The 26,309-nt window shown below is 50.7% G+C and overlaps 1 protein-coding gene across 11 annotated transcripts in view; it reads left to right on the top strand.

Annotated features, from left to right (window-relative positions):
• The first annotated feature begins 2,190 nt into the window (after positions 1–2,190).
• Positions 2,191–26,309, top strand: part of MEGF11 (multiple EGF like domains 11) — a 345,568-nt gene continuing 321,449 nt past the window's right edge. For 10 of the 11 annotated variants that reach the window (XR_011648443.1, XR_011648442.1, XM_071214250.1 and 7 more), the window contains exon 1: positions 2,219–2,376. The gene's annotated coding sequence lies outside the window, so the exon portion shown is untranslated. Of the gene's footprint in view, positions 2,377–26,309 lie in introns of all 11 variants that reach the window. The other variant, XM_071214251.1, reaches the window with a different exon arrangement.

Below are 26,309 nucleotides of genomic sequence, written 5' to 3'. Positions count from 1 at the left end.
GTGGAAAGCTTATCCCGGAAGACCTGCCTAAAGAGATGAGGGTGAAGGGCAGGGTGGAATTTGGGATTCATAATTTAAAAGGGAAGGTGGAGGGAAAAAAAAAAGAAATGTGAGGATGAAAAACAGATATGTAAAAATCTACCTTGCATAGTCATTCCGGGAATCATGAGCTTTTTACGTGCTGGGAATTGTGCTGTGTGCTTCAGTGCTTTATTTGATCAATCCACACAGGGCTCACAGTTCTGTTATCACTCCCATTTTACTGAAAGGTAAACTGAGATTAGAAAGGTTAAGATCCTGACCAATATCACAGTAAGTGGTGGAGCAGGAACGCCAGCACAGAAAATTAGACCCCAGGACCAAGGGTCTTAGCCTTTGACGTCTGTGATACCCACAAGCTGCAGCACCTCCGAGCTGGAGAACACTTCGAGAACATCTGCTTCACCTTCCTTCGAGTAAGGTGAGGAACCTGAGTGCCAGAGAGGGCAGTGACGGACCAAAGCCACATAGCTGCTTGATGGCAGCCCTAAGGTTTGAGGCAAGGAAGATTGTGGGGTGGAAACCTAAGGAGGTACTGATTCGCAGGTGCTGCCCTTGCACTTGACTGACCCTGAGAGTGAATGCCTCCTTAAATCTTGTGCCTTAGATGCCCCACTTGCCTCACTCTAGTTATAGCCCCGACCAGCTGCTTCTAGTTTTGTGGTTTGAGTGGAGGCCAGGCATGGGTATATTTATTTAGCTTGATGTCCCAAGGTGAGCAACTCGGAATATTTGTGTGTTTTGCCAATATCCCAGTTGAATGGCAGGGACTGGCCCTATGGAATGGAAATTCTGCTTCTGACTGGTACCATGGATGGATGGTACTGAAGGCAGACAAACTGTGGTCCCAAGGGGCGAATCCTCTAGCTATTACAGATGAAATCAGGAGGATCATGATCCTGTCTTGACTAAGCAGGGCCGCAGGTGTGGGGTCCATGGGAACCTAGCACCCTCTGTATCTCCTCTGGACTCCACTGGGCTGAAATGGGGACGTTCCAGGAGAGGCAGAATCTTCTAGAGGTGGGGCTTGCCGTGTCCTGGGAGTGCTAGGTGGTTAGACACCTTTACACATGGCATTTCCCAAAGCCTCAGCCAATATGCGTGCTTTTTTCACACAAAAAAGTGCTCCCTGAGTGTGCACTTCCACTTTTTCCCAAGACTGGGCCTACCCACTTCTATTTTAGTTCAAGGAGAAAAGGACACTAACCACAAAGCCAAGCGTCCTGCCACACTCTTGTCCCTGGTAAGCTATGGGACAAGGCCTCCTCTCCATGGTCCTTGGGGTCTGGGGTGCAGGGAAGAGCAGAGAGAGACTGGAAGGACTGGACCGGCCTCTGGCGCCCCCCGTATTGACGGGTCAGCAGAGGAACCCTGTCCTGTATCACTGCGCGGTGACCGCCTAGGCCCTTCCTCTGGAGCAGACCTCGGTAAGGCAAATTCCTTGCTGTCTTCCTTCAGGGCCTCAGTTTCCTCATTTTCCAAGGCGCTGCTCAGCCTGGCTTGCTTCTAGGGGCCTGATATTCTGAGTTCTTTGCTTTCCTGCCTTTTTTTTGCAGACATATCTTGAGACCTTGGCTCTTGGCTCTAGTCTCAGTCCTGGCCTGTCCCTCTTTGTCCTGGGTCTGCTCTGAGCAGGGCCCGTGTGAGCCCCCTTACGCCCTCCAACCCTGGAGGGAGCCTCCTTTCCGGAGGAGCCCTCCGGGTGAAGGAGGCCACTCACTGGGGCTCACCAGGAGGGAGCGGGGACATGGGGGAGAGGAAAGAGAGTAGAGATAGGAGAAGGCCTAAAGGAGACAAAATAGAAAAGAAAGAGCTAGGGGTCAGAGAGAAAAGAGGGAGCCGAGAGAAACGAGCAAAAGAAGGAAAAGAGAGAAGAGAGAGGAGGAGCAGGAAGGTGAGAAGAGATGCTGGAAAGGGTTGAGTCTGAGAAGAAGGAACCCAAAGGAAAGCTGGAGAGAGAGAATGAAAATAGGAAAAAGGGAGCGAGCCAGCGAGAGCGAGACCAGGGTGTGAAAGAACTGAAGAGGGAGAAAGAGAGAGAGGAAAAAGAGGGGGGTGTGAGGGAGAGGAGGGAGGGAGCCGCGAGCGGGAGGAGGGAGGCTGCAATGGAAGGAGAGAGGGAGGGACGAGGGACGAAGGGGGTGGGGGCTGGCGCGGCAGCAGCAGCAGCCGCGGCTCCAGCCGCCCGCCTGCTCGCTCGCTCGCCGCCTCGTCGTGCCCCGCCGCCCGGCCGTGGGCTGCTCGCTGCTCCCGCTCCCGGCGCGGCGCTCCGGAGCGGCTCGGGAGGACAGGACCGCGCGACCCGCCGGCCGAGCCCGGGGCCGGCCGCGGAGGCAGGTAGGTGGCTAGGCGAGAACCGTGAGGGCGCAGAGCTCTGGAGCACCTAGGACGCAGGGGACGGAGAGTGGGGATTCCGACCCTGGAGAGGGGGCGGCGGAGCCTCGCCACTAACTTTCCACCGGCTCCGTGGACCCTCGGCTGCCCTGTGCGGGTCCCAGCTGCGGAAGCGAGTTTGGCAAGGGGGGCGGGGGGAATGCCAAAACTCGGGGTATTACCAGAGGGTCGGGGCAGGACGTGGGGCTCCCGCAGCTATCTGGACGCAGAGCCCGCGGCCCCTCCACGTGCGGGGGAAGGCCCGAGCTCAGCGGCACCGCGCGGCTGTCCCGGGGAGGGAGCCCTTGGAAGTCTGGGGACACCTGTCCCCGGACCCATTCGGGCGCGCCAGCCACCCGCAACCGCACCGGCCCCCTCCCGGCCGGGGTCTGGACGCAGAGCCTGAGAGCGCGCGGGCAGGTCCCCGCCCGGGGCCGGTGGGGCGCCTCGCTGCCGCGGAGCTCCAGCCGTGCCACGCGCGCTTCTGCTTTTTGGAGGCGTGGAACGGAACGTGCACTCCCTTCATTTCTTTCCTCTCCCGCCGACTCGACTCTTCGGAGAAGTCCGAGACCCGCGAGAGTCCTGCGGGTTCTCTGCCCCGATGTGCCTCCTGCCCCCGGCGGCCACCCCCGCTGCCGAAGTTAAAAAAGAAGCAAGTCACTCCCCACGTGCGCCCGGAGCGCGGTCCCGAAGTTCCCAACTTCTGGCACGGCAGTGGGCGATAGTGTTGGAGGTGGGTGGTCTTTGTGGCCACTTAGAGCCGCCGAGAGCAGCCGCCTTTCCCCGGGACTGGGTTTATTTTCCTAATTTGTAAGGGGTCGGGGGAAGAAGACTTAAAAGATATGCAAAGCCGTTCCTCGTGGGCACCGAGGTCCAGGAGGGGACCGAGTCATCACGGGCCAGCAACCCGGGATTGCAGGGCCCTGAGCGGCGGCTGCTTTCCTCCGGACCTGGACTCCGAGGCTCCATCCCGCGGTGGCGGCGTCTCGGGATCCGCCCCCGCTAAACCGCGCAGTGAGGCAGGGCTGACTCGCTCCGGCGTGGTCGTGCTCTCGGCAACAATATTGCCAAGTGGATCCGTTTCAGGATCGCCCCCTCCCAGTCCCCCGGGAGCGGTTAGAGCAGGGACGCCGGCGGTGGGTTGGAGGCCCTTGGGATGACTTGGGCTCCCGGCCATCTCCGCGCGCTCGGGCCAGCGTCCTCGCGCGGGGGCACCGGCGCCGCTCCCGCGCCCTGCGGGGGAAGCAGGGGTTAAAGCCGGGCCAGGTGGCGGCGCGCGGCGGCCGGTCCCGCAGTCGGTTCCTGCGGGGGGCGCCGCTCTGCCGGCTCCGCGAGTAGGGAGGCCAGATTCGCTCGCCGGGGCGGCTTCCTAGGAGCGAGAGGAGCCCTGGCCTCGCAGCCTCCTTTGTTGGACTGCCGCTGGGGAGGCTGTCTTGAGAGATTTAGCGCGGGTTTAGTGGGACCGAAAGCTGGGGGCTTTGCGGAGTCGGCCGGCCGCTGTCCCCTGCAGGAGGGTTCTCCGGTGGGCGTAGAACCGAGCGCGCGCACTCCACACGCAGCTCCTCCGGCGGGTGTGCCCTGGTGCTCGCCAGGCAGCACCTCTCTCCGTTGTTTCACGGATCGTTTAAGCCTCTAGAAACTGGAGTTGCGCTACCGCAGTCCCCACCCCTTTCTTCTCTTTCCCATCCCACAGACCAGCAAACTGAGGCTCAGAGAAGCGAATCGGCTCGTTTAGAGCTGGTGAAGGATGGAAGGGAATGTAAACCAAGTCTCCTGACTCCCAGTTAAGGGCTTTTTCTAGTACTCTACACCGACTTTACCACTTTCTTAGCGCAAGGCAAGTACTGTCAGGCCACGGTGCCCCCTCGTCAGGACTGGTGTGTGAGGTTGGAGGGGAGAACGGGTCCCTGGGTTCCCTGGTTAGGTGCAGTGCGGTGCGCATGTCCGAGTTCAATTCCCTCACATTAGTTTGTGGCATACCTATCCTGTGCCGGCAGTGGGGGCTGGGAGTAGCTAGACCCCTTACTCCCAGCCCTACCGGGTGATGTGCAACCCACGGAAAGAGAAGCCATTGTGTTGTAGCCAAGGAAGCGATCATAGGTGTTTACGGGTGAAATCTCTTCTGCAGCAGGCCACGATTAGGCAGAGTCCACTGAGAAGGTAGGATTTGAACTGAGTCTTGGGTAGACTTCTCGTGGGTGATAACGGTGGTGGAGGGAGGGGAAGGGTTGGAGGTGCACAGGCCTTGAAAGCCCAAGACTTGTTAAGTGGTTGGTTAAAGGACAGCAGAGCCAGGGTCAATGAGAATTGCCCTTGGGTAGTGCAGCTATAAGAACCAGCTGTCCAGAATTCAAGCTCAGAATTCTTTCCCCATAGTTCTTTCAGTACTAGATCTAAAGTGAGCAATTGACTGGGAAGTCAGCACCGGCTGAGCTAAGGGTTGTGGCTCCAGCTGAAAAACATTCAGGGTTTTGCTTCCCCTTTCCCCCTTCCTCATTGTGTCAGTAGATTCTTTGCCCCTTTCCAACTGTAAGCTTTAGAACAGTGGTTCTTAACAAAGGGTCCATGAGCTTGAATTGAAATGAAAAAAAAAAACTGCTATTCTTGTGGGGACGTGTTGGTGTGGGTGTGATATATTTATTAAACAATACACAGTACAGTGTGGACTTAGTAAGGGTTCCGTGGTTTTCACCTGACTGGCAAAGGGGTCATAAAACAAAAAAGGTTAAGAAGCCCTGCTTTAGAATGTAGGTACTTAAGTGTTTTTTACCTACTTTGGGCTGGGCATTTACTCTGCTAGGTATAATCAGTCAACAGATAGTTCGTGAGCACCTGTTTTGTGCCAGGCCATGGTCTAGTCCCAGGAGATACCTCAGTGACCCAGACAGGCAGCGCCGCATACCTGCTGAGGCTACCGTGCTAGGCTCTGTCTTCCACAGGCTTGAAGTCTAGTTCTAGAGTGGAAGCCTAGAAGTGCTCCATGGGAATATGTATGCATGTAATCCCAAGCCTTCCCCCCAAGTGATTCAAGGCTTCCAGGTGAAAAGGCTTGAAGTTGTTGACTAAGATGAGATTTGGAGAGTCTGTGGGTTTCCATGACCCCAGATCCTGGTTGCCAGGGGTAACCCAGAGGCAGCTGCATTGATGACCTTAGATATGGCAAAGGAATTGCTCTGCAGAGCTCCTCCCAGGCAGGGTGTGGCGGGAAGGAGCTGGTGAATGTTGGCAAATGCTAGGTGTCCATAGAGACTGGTGCCAGGTAACCAAGTGCCTCTTAAATTCCAGCATCCACAGCTGCTTGGTGAGCTCTGGACAGATGGTAAATGGAATCCTGAATCTGCAGATTGGGGCAGTTATGCGGAAAGAGGGGCCCAGCCCCTAAAGAATCCAGGTGCCTCTAATCTTTGATTCAATTTCAAATGGGTCCCTTTTTTTTCTGTTGTGTCGACCAGTAATCCTCAGACTTAAGTGAGGAGGGTTTGTTAAAACACAGATTGCTGGGCCTCAACCCCCAAGTTTCTGACTTGGTGGGTCTGGAGTAGACCCAATAATTTGCATTTGTAACAACCCCCCAGGTGATGCTGATGCTCCTGGGCCAGGGATCACACTTTGAGAACCACTGTGATAGACTATGGGAAAGAGAATGATTTTCTTGAGACTCTGAAATGGGGGAACCTGGAACAAAGGCTATGATTTAGCCCTAGGAACTCCCAGGCATTTGTCTATCTGCATTCCCCACCCTCCCTTTCCCCCACACTCCCGGAGGCCATGGAATTAAAAGAATATTTTATCTTCATCAGTACACAGAGAGAGAGAATATATTGCAGTATAATTAGGGAATAAATAGGTGTCCTGTGTTAGATGTAGGCTCCATGCCCTGTGGCTCTGTGGGGGTTTATTATAGCAGTGTTATAATTGAAAAGGTATCATCCCCTCAGAGGGACCTTCATGAAACTTTCATGGCCTGGGTGGTCATTGTCCAAAAAGGCATATCTTCTGCATTTAAAAGAAAGAATGGAAGAGACAGAAAAAAGAGAGAGAGACATTGTTTCTTCTGCTAATGGGATTATCTGTGTTTCATTTGACGATAATGATGCAATGTGTTCTTAGGGGAGAGAGAAAAAAAACAGCCAGCATGAACAGAGAGGGGTTGGTGGAAGTCCACATACAGTTTTCAGATCTGGTTGTTGGGCACTTCAAAATGTTTTGAAACTCTGTCTGTCTGTCTCATAGTTGTTTCTGATGTAAGGTTATGTCTCAGCGGGAGGAGGAAAGGAGGGTCTGTGTTTCAACTTAGCTAGTCAGGTAAACATAACAGTACACTTTATCCCCAATGTGTTAATTAGACCCAAAAGGAAAGAACCATAAAAGAGTTGTTCTGCTAAATGCTGGCATTTTTCATCTGGATTCTATTTATCGATTATTTTACAGTCGAGAAGGAGCAAAAATCCATGTTTTTATAGCAAATAAAGCTGGCTGCAGTAATTATGCAGGCTCAACATGTCTGTTCCAGAGCAGGAAGTTGGAATTCTGCCTGACTCTCAAACATGTGGGTGAGATCTAATTGAGAAAGGCATTTCAAAGAACAAATATTTAGGAATGTGGAGTTTCGCTGATGTCTCTCTGGACCCAGTGCAGTACCTTTGCTTTTAGCTTGATTCTCAGAGGTGGGAGGAGGAGATGGGGAAGATCCTGGCCAGTAGTGTGGAGACCATGGTCAAACCATGAAGCTGAAATGTTAGGGGCAACCAGCGAGGCCTGGTGGTGGGAAGAAAAGATGCCTTCAGGGACTGTCTGCCCCGAAACAGGTGAGCCAGGGGAGAATCAATCAAATATTGATTGAACACTTATTGACTGCCCAACCTTGAGACAGGCGCAGTGAGGGTAGGACCAGGACTTTGACTTATTAAGATCTCTCCAGTAATGCTTAGCTTAGGTCTCTAACATGACAAGAGCCCTTGATTGAAGTAGGTATCAGTCAGGGCTGCAAATAACCAAAAACCTTAATTCAACTCGTTGCAACATAAGAAATATAGTATCTTCCACAGCAAGAGGTCTGGGCTCAATCTGCCCCAAGGTGGCTCTCAGTGGCTCAAGAGAATCATCAAAGATGCAGGTTCTTCTTTCCTTGTTCTCAGAGTCATGAAATGGCTGCAACAGCTCCAGGTGTTACATAGTTACAGTAATGTCTAGCCATGAAAAGGCATGAGGGCAGACTTTTCCAGAAGCCCCTCAGCAGACTTTTCCATGTATCTTATTGGTTGGAATTGTGAATCATATGTCTGTGCCTAAACCAATCACTGCCAACGGAATGGGAATATCATAATTGGCCTAGAAGAATATTTTTTTAAAAATTATAATTGTCTTTTTTAAAAAAATACATAGATCACAAAAAATGTTACATTAAAAAATATAAGAGGTTCCCATATACCCCATACTCTACCCCCACCTCTACTCCTCCCATATCAACAACCTCTTTCATCATTGTGGCACATTCCTTACATTTAGTGAATATGTTTTGGAGCACTACTACACCGCATGGATTATAGTTTACATTGTAGTTTACACTCTCCTAGTCCATTCAGCAGGTTATGGCAGATTATATAATGTCCTGCATTTGTCCCTGCAATGTCATTAAGGACAACTCGAAGTCCTGAAAATGCTGTGGTATCACACCTCTTCTTCTCTCTCCCTGCCCTCAGCAACGCCCATGGCCACTGTCTCCACATCAAGGATACAATTTCTTTTATTGCTAGAGTCACAATAGTTCTATAGTAGAATACCAGTAAGTCCACTCTAATCCATGCTTTATTTCTCCATCCTGTGAACCCTGGGATGGTGATGTCCAGTCCACCTCTAAATTGAGAGGGGGTTTAGATCCCACATGGCTGATGGATGTGATTCTCCTGCTTGCTGTTGCAGACTCTCGGTTCCCTGGTGTGGTGGTTGACCATTCTCACCTCTTTGTTAGCTGTGTGTTGGGCTTCAGAGAGGAACAGAGTTAGGGTCTTTTATAAAGGAGAAAGAAGCAACCAACAGGGCCTGCTGCAGAGTTTAAGATTTGGGATTGAAATTTCTCTCCACTCTTTTAACCCTCTGACCCTGGGCAAAGTATTTCACGGCCTTGTGCTTCAGTTTCCTCATCTGTACAATGGGATTTTTTGTGAAGATAAATCTAAGCTCAGTAATTATACTTGATTGGTACAAGAGAAGTAGAAGTTTATTTGAAGATTCGATCTCTGACATTGAAGAGTATTACAAAGTCAGAGAACAGAGCTGGAGAGTAAATGTGATGTGCAGACCAACCATCGTGGGAGGAGTGTGACATCAGTTAGGGAGGCTTCTGGAGGAAGGTGGTTCCTGGTGCCTGCTAGAGCTCCAGCATTCAGGTATGGATGGGTTATGAACTTGTTCTGCCCAATTGGCTTCCTCTCACTTTTCTTTTCTCAGCAGTGAAATGGGACAAGTAGGCTGACTCAGGATCGCTTCCCTACAATCACAGCTGCTTTGACAGTCCAAATAGGGTCAGTTATGACCAGCTGTGGTTCTGGGAGGTAGGCCACCGGGGTTCCCTCGCCAGTCCTGGACTCCTGGTTTCCACGCTTGGATGATCCCTCACTCTCTGCCTCTCAGACCACGTTAAAGTTGCTGGTTAGACATCATTATTATTATTTAGAAGCCCTACTGCCATAGCAAAATCTGTACATCTAAAATGAAGTCTAAGTCTTCCCATCTCTTGAGCCATCTTCCCCTCCTAGATTCTTCATTTTTGTTTTTGCCAGCACCATCTTTCCAGATGCTTGGGCTCTAAACCTTGGCAACATCCCTTGATGCTCCTACATCTTCCTTTACTTCTAGGATCCAAGCACTAACTTGTCTTTCCACTGCCTCTCCAACACTTAGAATTTTCTGACTTTAAAGCATTATTTTTATTTATTCCTTCTCCTTGCCGGCCCCCCCCTTCCAGCCCCAAGATGGCTCCCTTGTCTGTCTGCTCATCTTCTTTAGGAGGCACCGGGAACTGAACCCGGGACCTCCCATGTGGGAGGTGAGTGCCCAACCCCTTGAGCCACATCAGCTCCCTGCTGGTTGTGTTGTCTGCTGGTTGCGGCGTCTGTTTGCTGTGGTGTCTTGCTGGTTACAGCATCTGTTCTTTGAGGTGTTTGCTTTTCTTCTTTTGGAATCACCAGGAACTGAACCTGGGACCTCCCATGTGGGAGGTGGGTACCCAATTGCTTGAGCCATATCTGCTTCCCCACTAACTTGCCTTTTGTTTCTTTGTCATTTTGATTCTTGCGTATAAGTCTTCCTTTCTGACCCAAGAAAACCATTTTGCTTAGGTTCTCTTGGCCTCTTGCTGGTTGATGACACTAATCTCCTTCTCTGGTCTTCCAACCTTGGGGCACAGCGTGGGAGTTTATGGAGACACACGTCCATGAGCAGTCTCTGGGGTTCTGCAAATAGGACAGTCTTTGTGAGTTCTAGCACAGAGGTGGCAATGGGTCAGGAATCTGGGCTGCACACACATTCCATTGCTCTGGCTGCCATTTCCCAGCCTCCCATCATGCACCTTCAAGTCATCCTAAATCACCGATTTTATCAACTGGTTACCTTGCATTTTTTCACATTGCTTTCTGGATAAAGCCCAAACTTCTCAAATAGACTCCACAATCTACCCAGTCCAGTCTCCTCATCCTTACCCGATACAACTCACCACCATAGATGGCTGATTCAATTTCCGCCTTTTTTTATGTTTCACCCAAACCACGCTTTCCTTCGAGGCCAGTTTAGAGCTGCGGCCTCATTAGACCTTCCCTGACCCCTGGAGCCCATGGTGCTCCCAAAGCATTGATCTTCCCTCCCTTGAATTTCTGTAGCAATTATTGTCTATACCACAAATTTGGTAGTTAAGAGTAGGCTGCTGCTGATTTTGTTGAGCATTTTGTTTGTCTGTTCCTCCTCTCCCCAGTTGGATGTAAGACCATTGAGGTCTGCGATGGGGTGGGGTGGGCTCTTCTTTCTATCCAGCACTGTGGTCAGCAAGCACATAACACCTCAGTGAGTAGCTACTGAATCTTCCCAGGAATAGGGTAAAGAGGATTATTTACCTGAAAAGTCAATTAATGGTCATCCTTCTTACCCTTTTCCTCCAGTGGGGGAAGGGACTACCATTAATGAATGTCTGCTCCAGGCCAGGCACTATTTTGGGGAGGTGAGGGCTCCTCCTCTTCAGCCTCATCACTGTCTCAGAGGCACGGTTGCCTCTGTCCCCACTGGCTGGAATGGCCACTTCCTCTCACCCTTCACAGCTCGGCTCGGCCCTTACCTTCTAGAGGGCTTCCGTCTGTGGCGCCTCTCACTGATGTACTCTCCTGTGAGTTCTTCCAGCCCTGTCCTCTGCACCCCACAGCATAGCCCCTGATTACACGCTGGCTGATTGCCCTTCCCTGGGCTCTGCCTGTGTAGCTGTCACCTCTGGAAGGAGCACCTCAGAACTGGCTTACCGCCCGCCCCCGGGGCCCTGGCCAGCACCAGCCTCAGCGTCTACCCGCCGGTACTGCTGGCGTCAGAGCGGGAAAGAGGCGGGCTCTGCTGTGCTGCCGTTCCTGGAGCACTGAGCTGGTTGCTTCTGGTGCTGTTGGGAACGGGAGTGAGAGTTCACCTTTCCCCAGGCCCCAGTGCAACTTCGGCTCTGAGGAGGGGGACAAGGTGTGGGATGAGGAGGAAGCCCCCTTTTTATGTGGCTTTCCCGCCCAGTTGCTGAGGAATGAGATGTTTCAGGAGCAAAGGAGGAAGGGATTTATCCAAGATCCTGGAAACCTCCCTGCCCTCCAAGGGAGGACGCCTGGGGTGGAGGCAGACCTGGGAGTGGCTGTGGACAAGTTACTTAACCTTCTCCAAAGGCTGTTTCTTCTTCTCTTCTTGGCTGTCACTGTTCCCCACCCCCTCCATCCACTGTAGATGAAAATGAAACAATAAACCTGGCATTTAGATCTCTGCATCCACTTTTAGGCCAATGGTTTTCACATTCGAGAAACGTACAGCTGGTTTCATTTTAAAGGGGGAAAGAGCTTCCCAACATTGTCTTAAATCATTATTATAATAATGTTATTTATATATATATATACACACAAAGCTAGGCATAAACACCTTATGCTTACAACTCTTACACAAACCTAAACCCCCAATGAGTTTTCTCAATAAATGCAAACTACAAAGCCAATAACATTCAGATTAAGAATATTCATTTAACGTGATGGATGCTGTCATTCTGCTGAGACTAAATCGCCGCTTGCAATGGGAACATGGGATTGGCCGTGTGGCGCATTTTGGCTGCTTCTGCCGCCTCGTGCCATGTGGTGACTCAACTCTCCCACCGCTTTTCTCAATTGGAATGACTGTGAAACCTTCGTTCCTACAGCCTGCCGAGAGGTCTTTTGGTTGGCGCTTGGCACGAGAGCATCATTTCTGCGTTAGGCTGATGCTTTTTTCTCATTAGCTTACTACAATTAAAGGAGCTCTATTTAAATCAATTGCAACAGTGGACCCCAACGCAGAGCTAAGGCGTTGAGATTGAACGCCAGTGCTTGGCCAGTGAAACGAAAACGAAATGAAAACACAGTGCTAATTTTTAGAGTGTGCCTAAGGAACCCCTGCTTGAGAAAGACTGTTCAGAGCCCTGGAAAAGTCTGAAAGAGTTAATGTTGCGGTTAGAACTGCTGATAATAGTTCTGGAATCATAAAAATAGAAACTATTTGAACCCTGTTAAGTGCCAATATCTAAAGAGGTAGGTAGAATATTATTATTCCCATCATACAGATGAGAAGATTAACGCCCAGAGAGATTGATGGGTCAAGGTCTATTGATCATTGTTAGTATCTAGATTCCGCTCGGGTCTGTCTGACTCCAGAGCCCAGGAGCTTCTTTTGAGGCTTCTCTGTCTCCTCAAACTTCAGGGTGCTTTGTGTTACTGGACTTCAGGACTTTGGAGTAACTCAGGAACCCCTGGATTCTCGCAGTGGACTCAGAGCTTCCTTGTGGGACCCTTAGGATGTGTTATTTGGTTCAGAGAAGAGGGGTGAACCTACAAAGGTCCTTAGGGTCTCCGAAGGTTTTAGTTGACACTGGGCAGGGGGTGGGGTCTTCTCTGAGGGTACAGGGAAGAGCGGATGCCGTTTATCTGGTAAACGGCTGGTAACAATGACAGCCCTTGTTAGGGCTTCACAATTTACGATATACTTTTTACGATATACTTTTTGGGTGCATTTATTTTCTAGTTGTGTTTTATAGCAACCTTGCAAAGTAGGTTGTTATACTGAGAAATGGGCTCAGAGGGTTCGAGTGACTTGCCCAAAGTCACTCACCAAAGCGGGCACCTGCCTCCCGGCAGGCGACCTTAAGGGACGGTGGCAGGCCTGGTTTCCCAGAGGCTCGCGTGGAAGCGCAGGCCTTCCCGAGGTGGGGGGCCGGGGCGTGACCTCGAGGGGCCTGTTCTGGGGTTGTCCGTGCATGTCAGGGCAGGGGTGACTTACCCCAGTGCGTCTAGACTGCCTTTCCTCAGAACAAAACTGATTTTAAACCCGTTCCTGCCCTTGGAACCTGTCCTTCCCCTGCGTGACCTGCGTGGTTTATAATCCAAGCTTAAAATAAATACAATAAATAAAAACACCCCAAAACTCTTTCATCCTGCAGAGGATGAGCAACAATCTACATATGCAAATAATGGTATGCCAGTCCCCATGAATATTAATTTGGAGAGGGAATCTGAGGCCCTAAAATATACCCAAACCCAGCAGTTTGGCATTTTGTACCTCTTCCATAATCATGGCCTTATTATAGCTTGGGGTTCCTCCCAGCTCCTGGCTGGCCTCCCTTCCAAAGCTCTCTGAGCTCCCTGGTGGCTGGAGAAGTAAATCCTTGCTCTAGGGTGGATCTGACCATGCCCGGCCTCCCTCCCCTGGGTCCAGGCCTTCGCTCCTCTCTGATCCCAGCATTAGCAGTGAGTCCCCAAGGCCAGGGGCCTGTTTTGGGGAATGCCCTGAGCTGACTGTCAGCCTCGGGCTCCCGTGCCATCAGGGAGCATAGGAAGTGGAGTGGGAAGGGGTCTTGGGAAGCAGCCGGTCCTACTTCTCATGGAAGAAACTGAGATCCTGAGAGACCTTAGGTGACATGATGAGTTAATGGCAGGAAGTGAGAAAGCTCATTCATTCTTTGCTCTGAAAAGCACATTTCTTTTTGAGAGAGTGTGTGTGTGGGAGGGAAATGGAAGGGTGGCATTTAAAGTTTATATACTTTAAGGGAAAGAGTCATTCTTTTATTATGAATGTTCACTGAGAGACAGGGCAGTAACTGGAAATCCAGCCTCGCATCCCATTCGGGTTGAAATAAGTGATTTCCTCCCTCCCCCGGGAGATTTCAAATAAGGTTGTGCCTAGGCTAAAATGAATGTGAGAAAAAAAAAAATAAATAAAATGAATGTGAGAGCACACCCCAGCGGAAGTGAGGATAGGGCAGGCTAGAGAAGGGCATCTCTAAGGTCAATGGCATTTGGGCCTCCTTTTCCTTGTCAGTGAATATTGCGATAATCACTGCCACTTATTAACATTGCTTTGTGAAGATTAAATGAGGATTTCAAGTGCCTGCCCCATGTCTGGCACAAAGTTGGCTTTCAATACTTCTAGATTCTTTCTTTCCCAAGTAGATTAATTTGTCTGGCTGCACTGGGTCAGTGTGATGGTGTGTCTGTGCTTGTGTTTCCACCTGGGGCTCTGTTTGTGTCTGTGGTGGTGTGTTTCTGTGTGTGTTTGTCTGTGTCTACTTTGGTCCTCGTGTTCGTTTCTGAGAGTGAAGTGGTATGGGTAGATACGTGAGTGAATGTGTGCGACTTTGTGAGTCTGTGTTGGAATGGGTGGCTTTGTGTCTGTGAGTGGCTGTGTTGGTGTTTGCATGACTGAAACCTGCGTGTGTTTCTGTGAGTATGTGTGTGTTTGTGTGTCTGCATGGTGACTGTGTGTGTGCTGCAGGTTGGTATGACCAGAAATGCTCAGTGTGGTTGGGGAAGCGTCACAGCACACAAACATCGCTGGTCAGGCCAGGGCTCCTCTCAAAGGGGCCCCGACCTCTATAACTTTCTCAGTCCCGGACCCCAGGTCCCAGGAGCCCTTCCTAATTGTCCTCTGCTCATTTTCTTCTACCTCCCTTTAGAGCAGGGGTTCTTAACCAGGAGTCCACAGACCCCTTGGGGGTCCATGGAAAGATTTCAGAGGATCCGTGAGCTTGAATCCAAAAATCAAAAAAACATTATTCTTGCGGGGACGTGTTGGTGCAGGTGTGACATATTTGTTAAATAATAGGGATCCGTGGTTTTCACCTGACTGGCAAAGGGGTTGGTGGAACAAAAAAGGTTAAGAAGCCCTGCTCTAGAGGCACAGCTTCAGCTGTGGCGGGCCCGGGTCTATTTGCATTCGTGTTTGCATATCACATGCATATCATTTGCATTGTCTACACAGACTCTGCCTTCGTTTCTGCAGTTTTCAAGGTAAAATGTAGTTGCTCCTCTGGAAGGTCATTGTATTAAGAATTTTTCTGCTTTTTCTTTTATTCTTTCTGGTCCAGGCCCTGTCCTATAATTGGAGGATTGGGAGAGAAGGGAAGCTCCAAAAACCTCTGCTTTTCCCTCAGCTCCTCTTCCCAGTTCTCTTCCCTTTCCTTGGCCTCCAGGGCGGAAGAAGATGTGAGAGCCCACGAAGCAGAGGGCCTGGGCAGTGGGTAGGGGCCCTTGGACCCTGGGAGTACCAGTTGGGGGGAAGAGTTTCTCATTCCATGGGTTGTTGGTTCTGACCAGAGCCCAAGGTCATGGCCAGGGCCAAACAGCCCACCTTGAGCCCTGTTTGCTTCTCAAGCTCCTGCTGACATAACTCTGTAGGGGCAAAAAGAAAGAGCCATACTGGGTGTTTCGGCACCTCTTGGCTCCCCCTGGCTAGGGAGGCGACATGAGACCAGGGCTGGCCTTATGGAAGACAAAGGAGACAAAGGCTGGCTCTTCTAATATATTGTTAACGAGACTTTCAGTGCCACAGGAGACAGTAAATCAAGTCCTGCCTTGGCCACTTACTAGCTGCCTGATTTTCAGCAAGTTACTTAACCTGTCTGAGCACCCATTTTCTCATCTCTAAAAGGGGAATAATAGTAGTATTTAATACTAATAATAGTACATAGGGTTGTTGCAAAGATTCAAGGAACAATGCAAGTCAAGTAAAGAGCTTAGCTTAGTGCCTGGCACACAGTAAAGATTCAATAAATGTTAGCGTTACCAGCTGGTGTGTAGGGCTCCTTTAGAAAACAGTTTCCTGAGAGGGGTTCCACAGCAAGTCTTTTACACTCTAGTATAAATTGTTTATCAGAAACTACTCAGCCTAGCAACAGGTCTGGGCGGGATCCCCTTCAACTGCCTTTCAGGAAGCCAGATCCTAAGGGAACTTGAGCCACTTCCTCCTTCTCATGGAGGGAAGGATTGGAAGAGGCAGTATCTGAAGCAGGAGAATCTTTCTAAGACTTCAGGTTCCCCACTCTCCCCTGGTCAAAGGGTCAGCAGATGACAAGTACGTTATCCTCTCGTGTGTCTTTTCTTTGAGCAAAGCCCTGCCAGGGACCAAGGGCCATTCATGGCTGTGGGCAGATCTCCAGCTTTCTAGAAAACAGCTTGAGCAAAGCTTTGTGCTGGTGCTTTACTGGGGAGTTGGGTGGGGTGCAGTCTCGGGGCAACCAGAGTGAGAGGAAAAGGGAGGCGAGGTGAGGAAGGAGGAAAAGCAAATGCAAGCCAGCCACAGCTTCATGAGAAAAGAAAGCCGGTTGCTTAGTAATGAGAATATCTCTGTTGGGCCAAATGGAACTGCTGTGACTCAGAACAGTTTGTTGAGGAAGGAGGGAGGGCGTTTTTCTTCCAGCTCCTCTATCTCGCATTGGTTCGGGTTTTCCCTGTGAGGCATGGATTCCCTTGCACTCTGGCTCTTATCACCTGGCTCGTCTGGGCAGCTGCTGGAGAAGCCGAATCCCATACCCTGTGGCATGGCGCCTGCTGGGGACTGAGACAGGCTCCCCACAAAACATGTTACGGTCCCAAGTCCTGGCCCTGTGGGAGTTAACCCATTTATGAACAGGGCCTGTGAAGGTGGTATTAGCTGGGGTGTGCCAAAATGAATGAGAGTGGACCTTAGCCCAATATGGCTGAAGTCCTCATAAGCAAAGGAAATTGCACACAGAAAGAGGAAGCCACAGGAGAAGCCAGAAAGAAGTCAATGGGGCCCGGAAGAGAAAGGAAAAGATGCTGCCGTGCGCGTTGCCATGTAATGGAAAGCCAAGGACCCCCAGAGATCAGCAGCCAGCCAGGAGAGACTGACCCTGGGAGGAAGCAAGCCTTCTCGTCTCTGACACCATGAGCCAGTAAAGTCCTGTTGTTAAACCAGCCCATTGTGCGGTATTTATTTTGGCAGCTGGGAAACTGAAAAAGTACCTCCTCTGAGTCCAGACGTGGTGACCTGGGCACCAGGAGCAGCTGTGGCTCCTGTGGTGGGCGCAGTGGAGGCTGTGCCAGAGCCCAGAATGCCAGGGAGACCCAGCGTGGTGCTAGATGAGACACAGTGGCGGCGGAGGCCTGTCTCTCCATCGAGAAAGCAGCTGATGGCCTGGTGGGCAGAGGGGTCCCAATCTGGGACATTACAAAAATAGGGTCTGACTCAGCCACCGTTACTCCATTAATTAATCCACTATTGGGACCACGTTCTGGAGTCTGGAGCAGAGGGGAGCCATCAGCGGTTCTTGAGCAGATGAGAGACCCACTCCGTGCTCAGCAATGGCAGGGATTATTTGGACAGTGTACTTTTTAGGTCTACATGCCATCGCCCATGAAGAGTCAGATGGGAACGGATCCCGGGAGACTTGGCATTCCTGCCTCAGTTCAGCTGGGCACAGAAAAGGCACAGAGCTCACTGTGAGCAGCGGTGAGGCTGGGCCCCCTCATGACTCTCCGTACATGTCTGAACACAGAGGAGAATGGCCTTCCTGGCTGGGATGTGGTGGTTCAGGGCCCTGGGCCGGGGGCCAGAGTGCTTGGATCTGACCCCAGCTCTGCCGTTTAGAAGCTGGGGGACCTTGGGCAAGTGACTTGACATCTACTCACTCAACAAATATTTCTTTCCTTTTTTTTTTTCAATAGGGCAGGCATTGTACTAAGTGCCTTTTTTTTTTTTTAGCAAATCAATTTTACTAATTCATAGTAATAAAGCACACAGTAGGGAAGCAGATTTGGCCCAATGGATAAGACATCTGCCTACCACATGGGAGGTCCAGGGTTCAAACCCAGGGCCTCCTGACCCGCATGATGAGCTGGCCCATGCGCAGTGCTGATGAGTGCAAGGAGTGCCCTGCCACGCAGGGGTGTCCCCTGTGTAGGGGAGCCCCACATGCAAGGTATGCGCCCCATAAGGAGATCTGCCCTGTGCGAAAAAAGTGCAGCCTGCCCAGGAGTGGCACTGCACACACACAGAGCTGACACAGCAAGATGATGCAACAACAACAAAAAATGCGACACAGATTCCAGGTGCTGCTGACAAGGATACAAGTGGACACAGAAGAATACACAGCAAATGGACACAGAGAGCAGACAGGTGGGGGGTGGTGGTGCAGGAAAGGGGAGAGAAATAAAAAAATAAATCTTTAAAAAAAGCACACAGTTCATCCAAAGTGTACGTTCCATGGTATTTGATATAATCACGTAGTTGTACATTCATCGCTTCAATCATTATTAGAGAATTTTCACTACTTCAATAATAATAATAAAAAGAAACCCAAATAAACTAACTAGAGAATTCTTCACCTCTTGATCTCTGTATGCTTCCCCTGCTGTACATAGCTGCCATTTCTGGCTATTCTTGCACAGTTATTAAGCAATTTTATTGAGATATATTCATATACCATACAATTTATCCAAAGTGTACAATCATGGCTTTTAGTATAATCACAATGTTGTGCGTTCATCACCACAAAAAATTTTAGAACAATTTCATTACTCCAAAAAGAAAACTCCACACCCCTTAGCAGTCCTTCCCTAGCCCTACATAACCACTAATCTAACTTCATCTTTATAAATTGATTTATATTTATATTTTATATAAATGGAATCATACAATATGTAGTATTTGTGTCTGATTTCTTTCACTAGCATAATATTCTTTTTTGTCTGATATTAACAACTTGTATTGTTAACATACATTTGTTCAATTTCAAAGAAAAACAGTCATATATGCAATTTCAAAGAAAAACAGTCATATATGCAATTTTACCCATATTCATATTTCACCTGTAGTTTTACTATGCTGTGCAGTCCCATGTTACATTTTTAAAATTTTTCCTTTTAATAACGTATATGAACTTAGTCTTTCCCTTTAAACCTCCCCTTTTATTTTCTGAGAAATTTTTTATTTTTTTATTATTGTCTTTTAGAAAAAAGATGAAGAGATCACACAAAATGTTACATTAAAAAACATAAGAGGTTCCCATATACCCTGCTCTCCGCCCTCCCCAAACCCCTTTCATACCCACATACTAGCACTGCTAGTTACAGACATTATGTTGGGCTTTCACCTTTTTTGTCATTTCCATAGATTAACACACATCCTTTTCATCACTTCTGCACAACTTAACCCTCAGCTTTCCATTCTCTAACCTCATTCTATTTTCTAGTGACCCATATTCAAGTTATTAACTCCATGAGATTACATAATATATTTAGTTTATTGCAGTCATTCATACAGTATTTGTCCTTTTGGGTCTGGCTTGCTTTAATCAACATAATGTCCTCCAGGTTCGTCCATGTTGTCATATGCTTTATGACTTCATTTCTTCTTATAGCTGCATAATATTCCATTGTGTATATATACCACAATTAGTTTATCTATTCATCTGTTGATAGACACCTAGGTTGTTTCCATCTTTGGGCAATCGTGAATAACGTCGCTATGAACATCGGTGTGCAGGTGTTTATTCGTGTCTCTGCCCTCAGTTCTTCTGGCTATATACCTAGCAGTGGTATTGCAAGGTCACATGGCAACTCTATAGTCAACTTCTTTAGAAACTGCCAAACAGTCCTCCCCAGTGGCTGTGCCATTCTATGTCCCCACCAACAGTGAATAAGTGTTCCTATCTCTCCACATCCTCTCCAACACTTGTAGTTCTCTGTCTTTTTAATAGTGGCCGTTCTAATAGGTGTGAAATGATATCTCATTGTAGTTTTTTTTTCTTCTTTTTGAGGTACTGGGGATTGAGGGGGCCGGGGATTGAACCCTGGGCCTTGTGTGTGGAAAGCTGGTGCTCAACCATTGAGCCACATTGGCTTCCCTGAGTTGGTTTTTTTGATTGTTTTGCTTGTTGTTTGTCTTTTCAAGAGGCACAGGGAACTGAACCTGGAACGTCCCATGCGGGAGGCAGGCACGCAACCACTTAAGCCACATCTGCTCCCTCATTGTAGTTTTTTTAAAAAACATAATTTTGAAAGATTTATTTATTTTTCCCCGCCCCTACCCTGCAGTTTTGCTGTCTGTTTCCATTTGCTGTGTGATCTTCTGTATCTATTTCTCTTTTTAGTTTTCTCATCTTTCTCCTCTAGGATTCAGAGGGATTAGATCCTGGGACCTCTGATGTGGAGAGAGGTTCCTTGTCAATTGCGTCACCTCAGTTTCTGGTCTCTGCTGTGCTCCGTTTTGACTCTTTCCTTTGTCTCTCTTTTGTTGCGTCATCATCTTGCTGTGTGACTCATTTGCGTGGGCACTGGCTCACCATGCGGGCCGTCACGCGGGCACTCAGCTTCCTGCATAGGCACTGGCTCACTGTACAGACATGCTTTCTCTTCTTCCTTTTCACCAGGAGGTCCCAGGGATCCAACTTGGGTCCTCCCATATGGTAGACAGAGGCCTTTTCACTTGAGCCACATCCGCTTCCTTCACTGTAGCTTTGATTTGCATTTCCCTAATCGCTAGTGATGTTCAACATTTTTTCATACTTTTATTTTTGCTATTTGTATTTCTTTGGAAAAATGTCTATTCAAGTCTTTTGCCCATTTTTTATTTGAGTTGTTTGTCTTTTTATAGTTGAGTTGTAGCATTCCCTATTTATCATGGATATTAACCCCTTGTCGGATATATGATTTCCAAATATTTTCTCCCATTGAGTCAGCTGCCTTTTCACCCTTTTGATAAAGTCCTTTGAGATGCAAAAGTTAAACAAAAATTTCTTGAGCACTTACTCTGTGCCAGACCCTGTTCTAACTGTTGGGGATACAGCAGTAAACAATATGAGATAAACAGACAAAAATCTCTGCCCTTGTGGAGCTTGCATTCTGGTGGAAGGAACCAGAATGTAAACAAAGTAAATTAGTAGATGATGTAGTATATCTGATGGTGGCCAGAGACAGGGGAAACAAAAGCAGGGCAAGTGAAGAGGGAGTGATGGGGAGAGGGTGAGTCTGCAGTTTTAAATAGGGTAGGTAGGGAAGGTCTGGATAATCAGATGACATTTAAGTAATGACCTGAAGGAGGCCAGTGAGTCAGCAATGCTGATGTCTAGGGGCAAGCTCTCTGTGCCTCAGTTTCCACACCTGTACAATGGGCATTGTGACAGTGCCTACTGCATGGCAGTTAGATCCGCCTGGCCCGCAGTTCAGTGCTCACTACTTTGCCTGTTATTATTGTCACTGCTGCCAGGCGGTGGGGGGGGTGGGTAGCACACAGCCTCCTGGCAGTGTACCCAGGCTCCAGACTACACGGGCTTCTGTGGCCTTCATCTCCCGAGGAGTGAAAGCAGCCCTCCTCCACCCCTCCCTGTCTCCTCATTAAAAGGGGACACACAGCCTGCAGTTTGAGAGGCAATACATGCATTTTCTTTTTGCTCATGCATCTAACTCTCAGAGGGAATTGCAGAAGAGCCTTTAGCAAAATCCAGGTTTAGGAAGCCGCTTTGAGCCTTTCAATGGAGCATCCGCAGACTGAGGTGGCCCAGCTCAGGGCTGGGCTTAGGGGAGGGGAAACCAGGCCCCCAACGGCCAAGGACGCATGGCCTTGCCCTGCTCCCCCTTTGCTGGCCCGGCTGCCCAGCTCTCATCAGCAGGCGCCGAGACCCCCTTCAGCAATTTGGATGCCATTATTTACTATCAGAGAGTTGTTCTGTGGCTGTAGTTTACCACCACTGGTAAGCCCCGGACTGAATCCCAGTAGCCCTCAGCATAGATATTGCATCTAATCAATCCTCTATTACTATGCAAATACATTCTATAGGCTACAGGGTCTTTCCCTTTCAAATACTTAATACATAATTAATGATACTTGTAATGCCACAGAAGACACCAACCCTCAAAGCTTCCTGCTATAATTTATACCCACCTAGATGAAAAGACGATCATCCAGGAACGCGGCTCTCTTGCCCACCCTGAGGAGGGGTGGTGGAGTCAGTGGAGGGGGAAGCGCTGGGCGGGCAGCCTGCCCTCCGCACACTGAGCCCAGGGGAAGGTCCACGAGCCGGGCTCGTCACGGGTTGTCTCGTTGGGTTCTTTCAAGCCATCCTGTGAGGGACGGCGTCTTGGTGCCCCGCTCTACAGTGAGAACGCAGAGGCCAGAAGGGTGAAGCCCGTCATCCAGCTCTTCCCAGCTGGCGGTCCCTCCGGGAGGCCTCAGGGGTCCTCGCTTTGACTGAGAGCTGGGTGGCTGGGGCAAGTGGCTTAGCTTCTCTGAGTCTCAGTTTCTAAGCCTGTGAAACAACCGCTGCCGTGCGGGATGACTTGAGAAGGAGACGTAATGGAGTGGACGTGTTAGGCGCTGAAATCAGGCTTGCTAATTTAGTTTCATTTTTTGGAGGTGAAATGTTGAGGACATCACTTCGGAGGATATTCTTTGGACAGCTAGGTGGGCTTTCTTTCTGTCAGGGGGAGGGACTTGGACGGAGACAAGATGTTGGACCCGTTGTCGTCAGGCAGCCTGGGTGCTCTACGAAAACCCCACAGCGGGTCCACGCTGGGTCCTGTCGCGGGGCTCTCCTGAGTCCTCCCAAGACGAATCATGAGCTGAGCCAGTTTTTGGGATGAAGGCACCACGTCCGGTGGAGAAGGACAGACGCAATAACCGATGTGGCGAGACCTAACACTGGTCAGCCCCCAGGACCCCGAGGCATGTGGACCCCATGGAGAGAGGAAGGGGCTGCGTGCTGTGGGGAGGGGGTGGCCTGTGCCAGCGCGCCAGGGCCCGGAGCCTCCTCATGGGCCGGCCTTTGGGTATGAGAAGGCGAGGCTGGGGCAGCGGTGTCAGGTGGGCTGCCCGTCTTGGCCCCTCTGCCCGTCTGTTCTCCTGTGGACGGAATGGACTGTGGCCTGGGCCTGCCCCCCGACCCGGGGCAGGAACAGGAGCTGGAAGCTCAGCAGAGGCCGGAGGGGCCCGGATGAGGGGGAGGAGGCCCCGACTTCAGCCACGGTGGCCGCAGGACCGGGCTCGAGCTGCTTTCCCTCCCAGCTCCCCTGCGGAGCCCAGAGGCTGCCCCTCGTTTTCCCTGTGCATCGGGAGCCCATCCCCGGCCTCTTCCGCCCGGCCCAGCCTACCTGAGGCCCGTGGCCGGGTGCGCCTCGGGGGACCGGGGGCTTAACTCTGACAGCCCCTCGGGCCCTGAGCTGGCCGTGCCCTCAGACTGAAGAGCGGCTGCGGGCACAGGCCCCCCCACCCTGGCTTCTCCACCGTTTGTCTGTGGCAGTTTCCCCTGCCCCATCTTATCCCTCCCCAGGCAGCGCTCTCTGTGGCAGTCACAGGGATCTTTCTAAAGTGCAAACTGGGCCCTGTTGGAAACCCTTGAATGGTTCCCTGTTGCCCTCGGGTCAAGTCAGAAGTCATTAGCGCAGGGAAGCGGACTTGGCCCAGTGGTTAGGGCGTCCGTCTACCACATGGGAGGTCCACGGTTCAAACCCCGGGCCTCCTTGACCCGTGTGCAGCTGGCCCATGTGCAGTGCTGATGCACACAAGGAGTGCCCTGCCACGCAGGGGTGTCCCCCGCGTAGGGGAGCCCCACGCGCAAGGAGTGTGCCCCATAAGGAGAGCCGCCCAGCGTGAGAGAAAGTGCAGCCTGCCCAGGAATGGCACCACACACACGGAGAGCTGACACAGCAAGATGACCCAACAAAAAGAAACTAGACTTTGCTCACAGAAGAACACGCAGTGAATGGATACTGAGAACAGACAACTGGGGGCAGGAAAGGAGGGAGGGGAGGGCAGAGCAGGGAAGGGGAGAGAAATAAATAAAAAACAAAAAGAAAAAAACCTAACCCCATATTAAAAAAATATATATTTAAAAAAAAAGTCATCAGCGCAGCAGTCGAGCCTGGCTTCCCTTCCTCTCTCCATGCCCGGCCTTGTGCTTTACACTTTGGTGACCCAATCAGCTTCCAGGCCCCCCTCCCAGAGTACATGGGGTGGGGTCACACCTCTTTGCCTCATTTTCTGCCTGAAATGCTCTTCCTACCTTTCTTTGGCCGAATTTTTCTCAGTCTTCGCAATTCAGCCCAGACACTGCCTCCTCCAGGAAGCCTTCTCAGAACTCTCCTCCCCTCAATGGGCTAAGTGCCTGTTTCTATTCCGTGGTATTCTGCGCTTAGTAGGGTCTCATGGCTTCAAAACCACAGCGAGGAACCTCAGAGTAGGGCCTGGTCAGATGTTTCTCCACACCCCAGCACCTGAGCTGCCCTGGCATAGTAGGGCTGAAGCCATGCTGTCCAACTGAGCTGGACCCTGCCTGCGTCTCTCCCTGACCTGAGGAAAAGAGAGGGGTTTGGCCATCAGTTTGGGGGTGGGTGGTGAAATGTGGGAGCCTTGGCAGCCTTGAGTCCCCCGAGGATTCTATTAGGAGGTTCCGGGGTGTGCTGGATTTTAGAGACCGGAGGGTGCCGAAGGTTGTTGGGGTGAAGTGGTGTCGGTGCCGGACAGTGGAGACACTAGGTGGATAAAGTCACCGAAGCACCGTTTCATGTTCCTTGCCCGTCATACTTCTGAATCAGTTACTTGCTTTTGGTATTTGAATCACTTCAATCAGCTGCCTACCTTTTGTCCCCAGCTTGATCTTCAAAAAGTAGGAGACTCTGAACTGGGTTTTTAGGGGGGCAGCAGTGTCCCTGTCCTTCTTTGCGCGGTGTAGGCGGTCAAGAGGGACGTGAGGACGGGAGGTGCCCGGGCTTCTTGGTTGTGGGGCGGAGGGCCGTGAAATGATGTCACTGCATCCGGCTCCGGAGAGGACCTGGGTCGGGGCCAGGAATTGCTCGGGGGCTCCCCAAGGGGGCTCGGTGTCCTTGTGGGTAATTTCCATCTTTAATTTCTCAGCGTTTTATGAAGAGGGAGTAAATCAGAATCCCGCACCAGCTGCTTCATGTAAGGGCTTAATAAACTGGAGATTTACGGGGCTGTGGCCGAGGAAGGCGATGGAGATGGAGGCTTGGTCCCCGCGGGCAGGGCCGGCTCCAGGATCTTCCCTCTGGGGTAGGGCATCTGCCCACCGCCCCTGCTGGGAACCTTGTCTTCCGTGGCTCAGAGTCAGGATTGGGTGGCCAGGCTGGGCCTGGGCCCTGGCCTCTGGCCTGTGCTTTCTACCTTGGCGTGAACCAGGCAGGCCCAAGCGGAAGGGGCAGAACCACCCATCTGCCAGCCCGACATGCGTCTTTAGAGGAGCGTGTGATACGGGCTGTGGGCTTGGACTCACACCACCGCGCTGGGTCTACAGCCAGAGAGACCGAGGTTCCAGTTCCTTGGGGCTGTATCTGTTAGGCTGCAGGTAACAGAGAAGCATGACATCGTGGCGTAAGCAGTGAGAACCCAGGCCCCTTCCTTGTCGCTGGCGGCTCTGCTCAGCTGGCTCAGCCATGTGCTGGCTTCTTGTGCTGGCAGGATGACTGCTGTGGTTCCAGTCATCGCCTTCGGAAGTGCCAATGTCCAGTGGGAGAAGGGAGTGCCCATCTCTTGCTGGTCACCTCCTTCTAAGAGTAAGGAGAATTTCTCCAGAAGCCTTCTATCTTATATCTCCTCATATCTTATTGGCCAGAACTGGGCCACAGGCTCCTTTTAAAACTGATCTTTGGCGTGGCAAGAGAGATGACCAAGAATGGCTCAGACTAATGAAGAGTCACTTCTTGGGTTATGCCTCCCCGAGTCATTTTGGAGAAGAGTGGGCAACTGGACAAGAGTGGGGCACTCTGGGAACGAGGCAGGGGCATGGCTGCTGGGCAGACATGGCAGTGACTTTGGATAGTTTGTTTTAGCTCGCTAAGCCTTCATTTTCCCATCTGTAAAGCGGGAATAGACGTAATAGTACTTTATTGTTGTTGTGAGAATTAAATGAGGTACTGCAGGGTGTCTGGTCCATAGTCTGAGCTAGGTTCGGTGTTATGCCATTTATCAGCTGGGGCATCCTGAGCACACTGCTCAGCTGCTTGGTGCCAGGGCTGTGTGAGACGGGAGGGCGATGCCTCTTCCAGGGTGACGCCTACCGGGGCCAGCACTGGGGAGCACGAGAGGCTGCGGTGCCGTGACCCTGCGGCACCCTTCGTGGCGGCGTGGGCCTTGGAGTCCACTCCTCCACTCAGCCTCAGTGTGAAGCCGGTGGAGTCCGTGAACCTCTTGGAGCCTCAGGCTCCTCATCTGTAAAATGGTGATAATACCAACCACCTCTTAATGTAGTTGGTGGGTTGAATAAGGCAGGTAAGTAAGGCACCTAGCTGGCACAGGCCTGGCACAGAGCAGGCCTGCCAAAGCCCCCTGCCCTTCCTTTCCCTTCCTGGGTGCTCATTTCATTTAGAGAAGGACCCTAACCAGAGACAGGTACAAGG

Source organism: Dasypus novemcinctus, chromosome 3, assembly GCF_030445035.2.
Source record: "Dasypus novemcinctus isolate mDasNov1 chromosome 3, mDasNov1.1.hap2, whole genome shotgun sequence".
NCBI lineage: Eukaryota > Metazoa > Chordata > Mammalia > Cingulata > Dasypodidae > Dasypus > Dasypus novemcinctus.
The sequence above is the reverse complement of the archived record's forward strand: the minus strand, read 5'-3'. Positions and strand labels throughout refer to the sequence as shown.